Source organism: Bidens hawaiensis, unplaced genomic scaffold (assembly GCF_021521415.1).
Source record: "Bidens hawaiensis isolate Kalapana, Puna unplaced genomic scaffold, B.hawaiensis_p1.1 tig00038056_1, whole genome shotgun sequence".
Lineage (NCBI taxonomy): Eukaryota > Viridiplantae > Streptophyta > Magnoliopsida > Asterales > Asteraceae > Bidens > Bidens hawaiensis.
The window spans coordinates 17,210-25,398 of record NW_027496660.1 but is presented as its reverse complement, the minus strand read 5'-3'; the positions used below and the strand labels follow the sequence as shown (position 1 = coordinate 25,398).

The window sequence follows — 8,189 nt, the reverse complement described above, 5'->3', positions numbered from 1 at the left end:
TTCTATGATACAGAGAAGGAGTTTGTTTAGTTTTTGTTTTTTTTTATTGTTTTTAAACATTAAATTAGAAAATACTCATTTTAAGATTTACTATTTAAAGTAATCTCTAATTGATAAATACTTTTCCTAACTACACTTGATAAAAAACTCCGGATATGAGATGCCAGGCAAATATAAATATTTGAACCTGATGATGATCTAGAATACTAGTTAGCGCAAGGCAAAAATCATACAACATTAAATAATTCAAAATTGTCAATATGCAATTTTCATTTATTGGCCTAATAATATTAGGAAAACAGATATCAAAGAATGAAGATCATGCTCAGCTGCCAAAGCCTTTTCACTTTCAAGAAATGTGCAACACCACCTAAAAACACTAAAACATCTTATTCCAAAAAACACTAAAACACCTCCACACAACCCAATAAAATCTACTGGAGCCATGCAACCAATAGAAATAATTTGGATCCACTCGCACACTTGAAAATTTCAGTTGGAAGTTGATTTAATAATCAATTTTGAAATTATATATATATATATATATATATATATATATATGTCTGCATGACCCTTAACCACAATACCCAATATCAATCTTATCTGCTAATAAATTACCATAAACGTACATAATGCTGCCTCTCGTCTCATTTCCCTTCCTTTTGTTGCTCTTGATTATTCCGTTTAAATGGCTGCTTTCATCCGCTAATAAACCCAAAAGCAACCTACCACCATCGCCACCAAAGTTTCCAATCATCGGAAACCTTCACCAATCTGCGAACGTTAGCCGAAAAATACGGACCACTTATGATGCTTAACCTTGGGAGAGTACCCATGCTTGTGATCACCTCGGCTAAAGCAGCTCAAGAAGTCTTGAAAACCCATGACTTAGTCTTCTCAAGTCGTCCCAAGCTATCGATTCCCGACCCGCTTCACTATGGTTCAAAGGACGTAGGATTTGCACCCTACGGAGAGTATTGGAGGCAGATCAGGAGCATTTCTATCGTCCATCTTCTTTGTAAGAAACGGGTTCAATCGTTCCGACATGTTCGAGAACGAGAAACAGCTCGTCTGATTGAGAGGATCGCGCAGAGTGGTGACACCTCGGTGGTTAATTTGAGCAGCATGCTTGCTAGCCTTACCACCAATGTCTTTTGTGAAGTGGCCCTAGGAAAGACATGTGGTGATGATAATATAGAGTTCAAGGACATGCTTGTGAGGTTTCAAACTCATCTTGTTGCTGTAAGTCTCGGGGATTATGTTCCATGGCTATCATGGGTGGATTGGGTGCGTGGTTTGGACCGGAAAACAAAGAAACTTGCGAAAGAACTTAATGATTTTTATGATGCCATTATCGAAGAACATTTGGTTAAGAGGAAAAAGGGGAGTACTGGTGGAAATGATCTAGTTGACATATTACTTGATGTTCAAAAAGATGGTGCATCCAATTTCACATTTGGGAGGGATACCATTAAAGCTATCGTCTCTGTATGTCTCTTCCTCCCTAAAAATAACTCATAATCAATTGTTTTTTTTATTATTTGAAAACAAGTAGTCTCTTGTTCATTTATTCGAGAATGAATGAATGATATATATATATATATATATATATATATATATATATATATATATATATATATATATATAGAGTGATACTGTTTCCTGTTTATACCACGCCAAAAACTTAATTGTTGGTTTATTTGTATAACTTACACATGCATTTCAAATACTCAAATATCTATAGGTCATTTGCATGTTATAATTTATTTATAATATTACATTTTCATCTAACGTGTGCATCATGGTTTTGTACACTACTCTGTGCAGTCTGCATCTAAGTTTATACCATGTTTTAAGCATAGAGGGTTGTGTGTCATGCATTGTCTGTTGTACATTTTCTTTTGATTACCGGCTCTTACAATCCTACGCGTGTCTAAGGCTTTACACCCGTAATCTGCTTGGGTATAATATATACCCGCGTTGTTTACCGTTGTTTTTTGTCGTTTGTTGAAAAAGTTTCTCTCTCGGTTCTACCTTCCTCTAGCAGTTTCACCGTCTCAGTGGTGATAATTTCAAGTGAACCCCTTACTATTGCCTTCCACCATGGTCAACATTGGGTTTAGCACCACCTGATTTAGGGTTTCGTGGTGGTGCAGCCTTAGCCCGTTTTTTTTTTTCGGTGTGGACACAGCCGGAAGGGGATGGATACGCATATAAATCAGCGTATATTACATCATGTGTAGTAGTGGAATGAGTTAATGATTTGTGGTAAATGTGGTTACTTTCAACATCATCGTACATTGTTCATGCACTATTACTTTCAACATCATTGTATATATATATATATATAAATGCCTATGTATCTCCTCTATCTTGTAGGATATGTTTTCTGGAGGAACTGATACAACATCTACAAGTATGGAATGGGCACTTTGCGAGCTAATAAGACACCCACACGCCATGAAGAGGTTGCAGCAAGAGGTGGCAGGAGTAGCCAAAGGAAGATCCATGATCACCGAGGATGATGTTGAACAGATGCCTTACTTGAAAGCCGCCTTAAAGGAGACTTTGCGATTACACACTCCACTACCTTTACTCATTCCTCATGAATCAACGGATGATGTCCAAGTCATGGGGTATGATACCAAAAAAGGTACCCAGGTGATGGTAAATGCTTGGGCGATTTCACGCGATCCTTCAATATGGGAAGATGCAGAGATGTTTAAGCCAGAGAGGTTCCTAAACACTTCTGTTGATTTTGAAGGGTTTCACTATGAACTTTTACCATTTGGTTCTGGGCGAAGATCATGTCCTGGATTGCAGTTTGCGGTTTCCATTAATGAGCTTGTATTAGCCAACTTAGTGTACAAGTACGATTTTGCATTGCCAGATGGTCTAAGAGTTGAAGAACTTGACATGAGTGTGTTGATTGGACTCCTTGTTCGTAAAAAGAATCCTTTACTACTTGTAGCATCTTCTCGTTTCTAGTAGTTTGATGATGGTGCTAAATAAATAATTTCATGGTATATGAAATTAAATGTTGTTTGGTCGTTATGCGTTAACTTTATCATATATCGTAATGACTCAACTTATGACAAAACCCCCAACTTTGTACCTTAAAATGTTATGTTTGCGTTAATTATTTTCTTTATCCTTAGTATTAATAACCCGAAATAGATCACTATTAAATTTAAATGTTATAGCATCTTGTTTTGCAGATCCACAATAAAAAAAAAAGTGTTACCGGACTGGTTTTTGTTGAAAGTAATTCAAACTCGGCTACTTTTCTTAGCGGGCCAAGATCATTCTGTTCATGCATAACGGCCGGGTCTTGAAGTTTGAATTTTGAATTATGTAATACTTTAATATCCGTGATTTCTTGTTGCTTAGACTTGGATTATTAACCACCCATTGCTAAATAATTGAAATTATATTCTCTATCTTAGTTTAAGACTAGTGATTGACCAGAGCGTTAGCGCGGAGAATGCTGTCGCTAGTACAGGGGCGCTGAAACATGAGAATTACGATGACAAGTTAACGCGCGTTTGGTCGGAATCGGTTACGTTCTTTACGGTATAAACAACGATTGTAAAACTCGAGCGTTAAAAAACCCAAAAAATAAATTCCTCAAATTAACATATAAAAAGATTATCATATAAAAATAAAATATTTTAAATGTCATTTATTATGTCGTTAAAATCCGGGCATTGGTAAAACCTAAGTGTTGTCGGTCCCGAGCGCTGAGGTGGCGACAAGATGCGAATTCGATCGATTTCGCTTATGTTCGTTACGGTACCAAACTAAAACAAGAGAAAATAAAGTAAAAAAGATGCAAAGAGTTGGAGTGGACCAACAAGGTGGCGTCAGTCGGTAAGACTGGGCATTTGTAAAACCCAAGCGTTGTTGTTCTCGGTTGTTGAGGCGGCGAGTCTATGCGAATTCGGTTGATTTTCTACGTTCGTTACGATATCTAAACTAGAAAAATCAAAAAAAAAATGACAAGGCCCAATGTTGGCCCGCCACTTAGCCGAATGGAAGGTGTTATGGCAGGTACATTGGCTTTCACTATATATAGATAATTATTCACCTCATGAAAAGTAGCGTTATGAATCAATCAAAAGCATTCTCATCAAGTTTGACGTAAACCACAAATCATATTTGTATACTAACTAGTGATTTACCTAACTTGTTGCGCCATACTAGTTAAGATACTGTTGTTAGTGGTGCAATTGTTATGGCTGATTTTGTAGCGTTTGGCTGTTATAGTTATAAGATAATGTTTTTAGTGGTGCATGTGATTTACCAGATAAGACATGATGACTAAAATTCACCATAACCACACTGTCAGCTCAAACTATGACATTTGTCAAATTTTATTCGTATCTGTATTTGTATTTGTATTCGTTAAACCGGCCCGTTTGGTCGTTTCAATGTATTCTGGATTGTCGTTCATCATTTATATAATATTTTCGATGATTCAAGTTTTATCGTTGGTTCGTTTCGTTCAAATTAATAAATGCTGAGATTTAAAGTCTTCATTTAATCAATTTGCAAAATATGCTGAGTATAATTTGAATGTGATCCAAGTTTATTAAATTTTATCACGCTTATATAACATTTCAAAATTCAAGGTTTAAATTGTAAATACTATTTATCTGTTTTAAAAGAAACTTGAAAGATAAGGGGCCAGAAGTGTAAGCATAATTTAAAATATATTATAAATAAAAACCCAACCTCAGCCCCCTTCCCGTGTTTCTCCGGCCACCAAAATTCGGCTCCAACCAACACCAAACACCCCTAGAATTATGCCATGACGGTATTTGGGTCATAGTCGACTGATTGACTAAGTCCGCCAATTTAATCCCGATCAATGAAAAGTTCTCGATTGATCAGCTCGCTTAGATTTATGTTCAGCGTATCGTTTGTCGTCGTGGTATACCTTTGCTTATCATTTCCGATCATGATAGCCGTTTTACTTCACATTTATGGGCATCGCTTCAAACCGAGTTGGGAACTCGATTAGATCTCAGCACAGCCTATCATCCTCACCTGATGGGCTATCCGACCGAACGATTAAAACGCTCGAAGACATGCTTAGATCATGTGTCATGGATTTCGGTGGAAACTAGGATTTCTCATCTTCAGTTGATTGAGTTTGCATACAATAAGAATTTTTATTTGAGTATCTGTATGGCTCCCTTAGAAGCACTTTATGGTCGTAAATGCCGTTCCCCTATTTGTTGGAGTGAAATTGGTGGAACCCAAATCACCGGCTCGGAACTTGTTCGAGAGACTACAGATCGAGTCGCTCAAATTAGACAAAATCTCTTAACCGCTCATAGCCGTGAAAGGACTTATGCTGATAATTGACGACGACCTCTAGATTTTCATGTTGGCGACTGTGTTCTTATCAAGGTATCCCCTTGGAAAGGTGTGGTTCGTTTCAGCAAGAAACGCAAACTATCTCCTCGATTTGTTGGACCTTTCAAGATTGTCAATCATGTCGGTAGTGTGGCTTATACTCTCAAGCTTCCACAAGAACTTTAGAACGTTCTTCCAACGTTTCATGTTTCTATCTAAAAAATGCCTAGAAGAGGGAAATCTCCACATACAACTCGATAAAGTGTAGATTGATGAAACAATGCACATTGTTGAGAAACCGGTGGAAATCATGGAACGCAAAGACATGGAAACCAAACGTAGACGTATACCCTTGGTAAAGGTTCGTTGAGAATCCAAGTGTGGCGCTGAATTTCCTTGGGAGCGGGAAGACCAAATGCGAACTAAGTATCCTCATCTTTTTTATACGGATTCTTCTGCTTAATTTAAGGAAGAAATTCTCAAAAGTACGGAATGTTCTGACATTTGTCAATTTTTATTCGTATTTGTATTTGTATCCGTTAAACCGGCCCGTTTGGTCGTTTCAATGTACTATGGTTTGTCGTTCGTCATTTATATAATATTCCCGATGATTTAAGTTTTATCGTTCGTTCATTTTGTTCAAATAAAAACGCCGAGATTTTAAAGTCCTTATTTAATCAAAATATCCAGGGTATAATTTGAAAGTGATCCACATTTATTAACTTGTATTACACTTATATAACATTTCAAAGTTCAAGGTTTAAATTGTAAGTACTATTTAAATTCTGTTTAAAAAAAACTTAAAAAATAAGGGGCTAGAAGTGTAAGTATAATTTTAAATATATTAAAAAAATAAAAACCAAACCCTAGCACCCCTTCCCACATTTTTCGGGCCACCGGAATTCGGCTCCAACCAACACCAAACACCCCTAAAACTCGCGTTTCAGCTCAATTAAAGCTCATAAAACCCTTAGACCGTAACATAAACCTTTAATCATAAAAATAACACATTATAACAACCTATAATGTGCGAATTGGAACCGTAACTCGCCGGATTTTATGTAAAATATCAATTAAAAGCATTAAACAAATACATTCCAATTGATATTATAAATAGGACATAATCTAAAACACTCGAAATAGTTTGGCAAAGTTCGTTACTCCGGCCACCATGGTTCACCCTCAATCCGTAACATCAACAGGTAATATTTATATGCATTTGGGTTGTCATTAGCCGTATAATAAAACCCCTAACAAAGATTAAGCAACATTGAACGAATTTTTTGAATTGAAATCTAGGGTTTATGTTGGTGCATAATGTCAGTAGTTCATAGTCTAGTGTCTGTAATCGAGTCTGTAATGTTTAATTATGTTTTGTATGTTTAAGCGAAGTTACTGACAAGTTCGCTTAACAGGCGAACTTGTTAGTCAAGCGAAGTTATGGACAACTTCGCCTGAACATGCCAGGCGAAGTTGTCGTGTATAAATAGTCCTAGGTTACGGCTTGGTTTGTAATCGTTGTTTAAGTTCGTGTCAGTTGTTCAAGTTCATTTGTAACGTGAGGACGAGAGTCTGTAACAGTGATATTACATCACGTGTTTGAGTTATAATATATAACGTGTGTTCGTTTCGTGTGTTCGTGTGATTCGTGTTCTATACTCGTAACGATCTACGCAGGGATTCCGCACCTGAGTAGACCGAGATATCTCGTGCGATCCGTCCAGGGAACCTACAGTTTATATTATAGAAGATGAGCTCATGTAATTGTATATATATTTTTGTTTCCTTTCTTATAACATCAAACAAGCTGATTCAGTTGGTTAGTTCTCGTGGGTGTGTACGAGAGGACCCGAGTTCGAACCCGGGTCAGGCCAGTTTTAAAGATTTGTTTTTTTAAACCTTTATCTTTTATTTATTTATTATATAAATCAAATAAATTGTTAAAACTATATAAATCTAATAAAATTATTTTAAGTTAAATATAAATTAAAGTTTATCATTTTCCACATGAAAACCAACTTTTGTTTCCGATAAATTCGTGAAACCTGATTAATATTGTATTATTATTTTACCTTTTTGTTAACCTTATAACACGCTAACATAATTGTTTTTGAGATAGAATTACCATTAAAATTGATGTACCATAAACGTTATAATTCCCTTGATTTCTTACCAGATTGGGACCTTGTTGTCCTTGATTGTTTCTGTTTTGTTTGCAGGGGCTTGATTTGTATGGTTGTTTCTTGGTGGTTGATGCCGTTGTTGTGGAACATTCTGTTGGTTTGGGGGTAGTTGGAAGTTCTAATATTGCCTTTGGTTTGCATATGAGTTCTGATTTTGAGCATGATTCCTTGGTTGAAACAATTGATTTTTGTTATAGTAAAACTGATTTTGATTTATCTGAATCTGAGCTTGCCTTGGCATGTTACACTCTCTAGCAAAATGACTTGGCTATTGGCAATTAAAGCATATGACCTTAGACTTTTTATACCCAATTCTGTCATTTGGACCAGAAAAGGTTGATATTCTGGTCCTGTTGTACAGCCTTTTATTCCGAATGGATAAGACGGACAATTGACTCTTTTCAGACCTAAAAGAATATTTTCTGATATTGAGTGTGACAGCTGTCCTAGGATTGTACGGATAGACTTTCCAAACAAGAAACCCTAATCGATTATCATTTGTATGAATCATTTATATAAAGGAAATCTTTTGAGTGATTGTTTGTGTTTGTTACATTTTACTAATCCTCAAGCAACAACACTGTTTGTTTCTGATTTCGCCGTTAACAAACAGTTTTCTTACCTAAAATAGCAACTGTCATTAGC

General features: G+C 36.2%; 1 pseudogene; it reads left to right on the top strand.

Annotated features, from left to right (window-relative positions):
- Positions 1-632: 632 nt before the first annotated feature.
- LOC143589945 (3-beta-hydroxylase pseudogene) lies at positions 633-3,050 on the top strand (annotated as a pseudogene).
- The last annotated feature ends 5,139 nt before the right edge of the window (positions 3,051-8,189 follow it).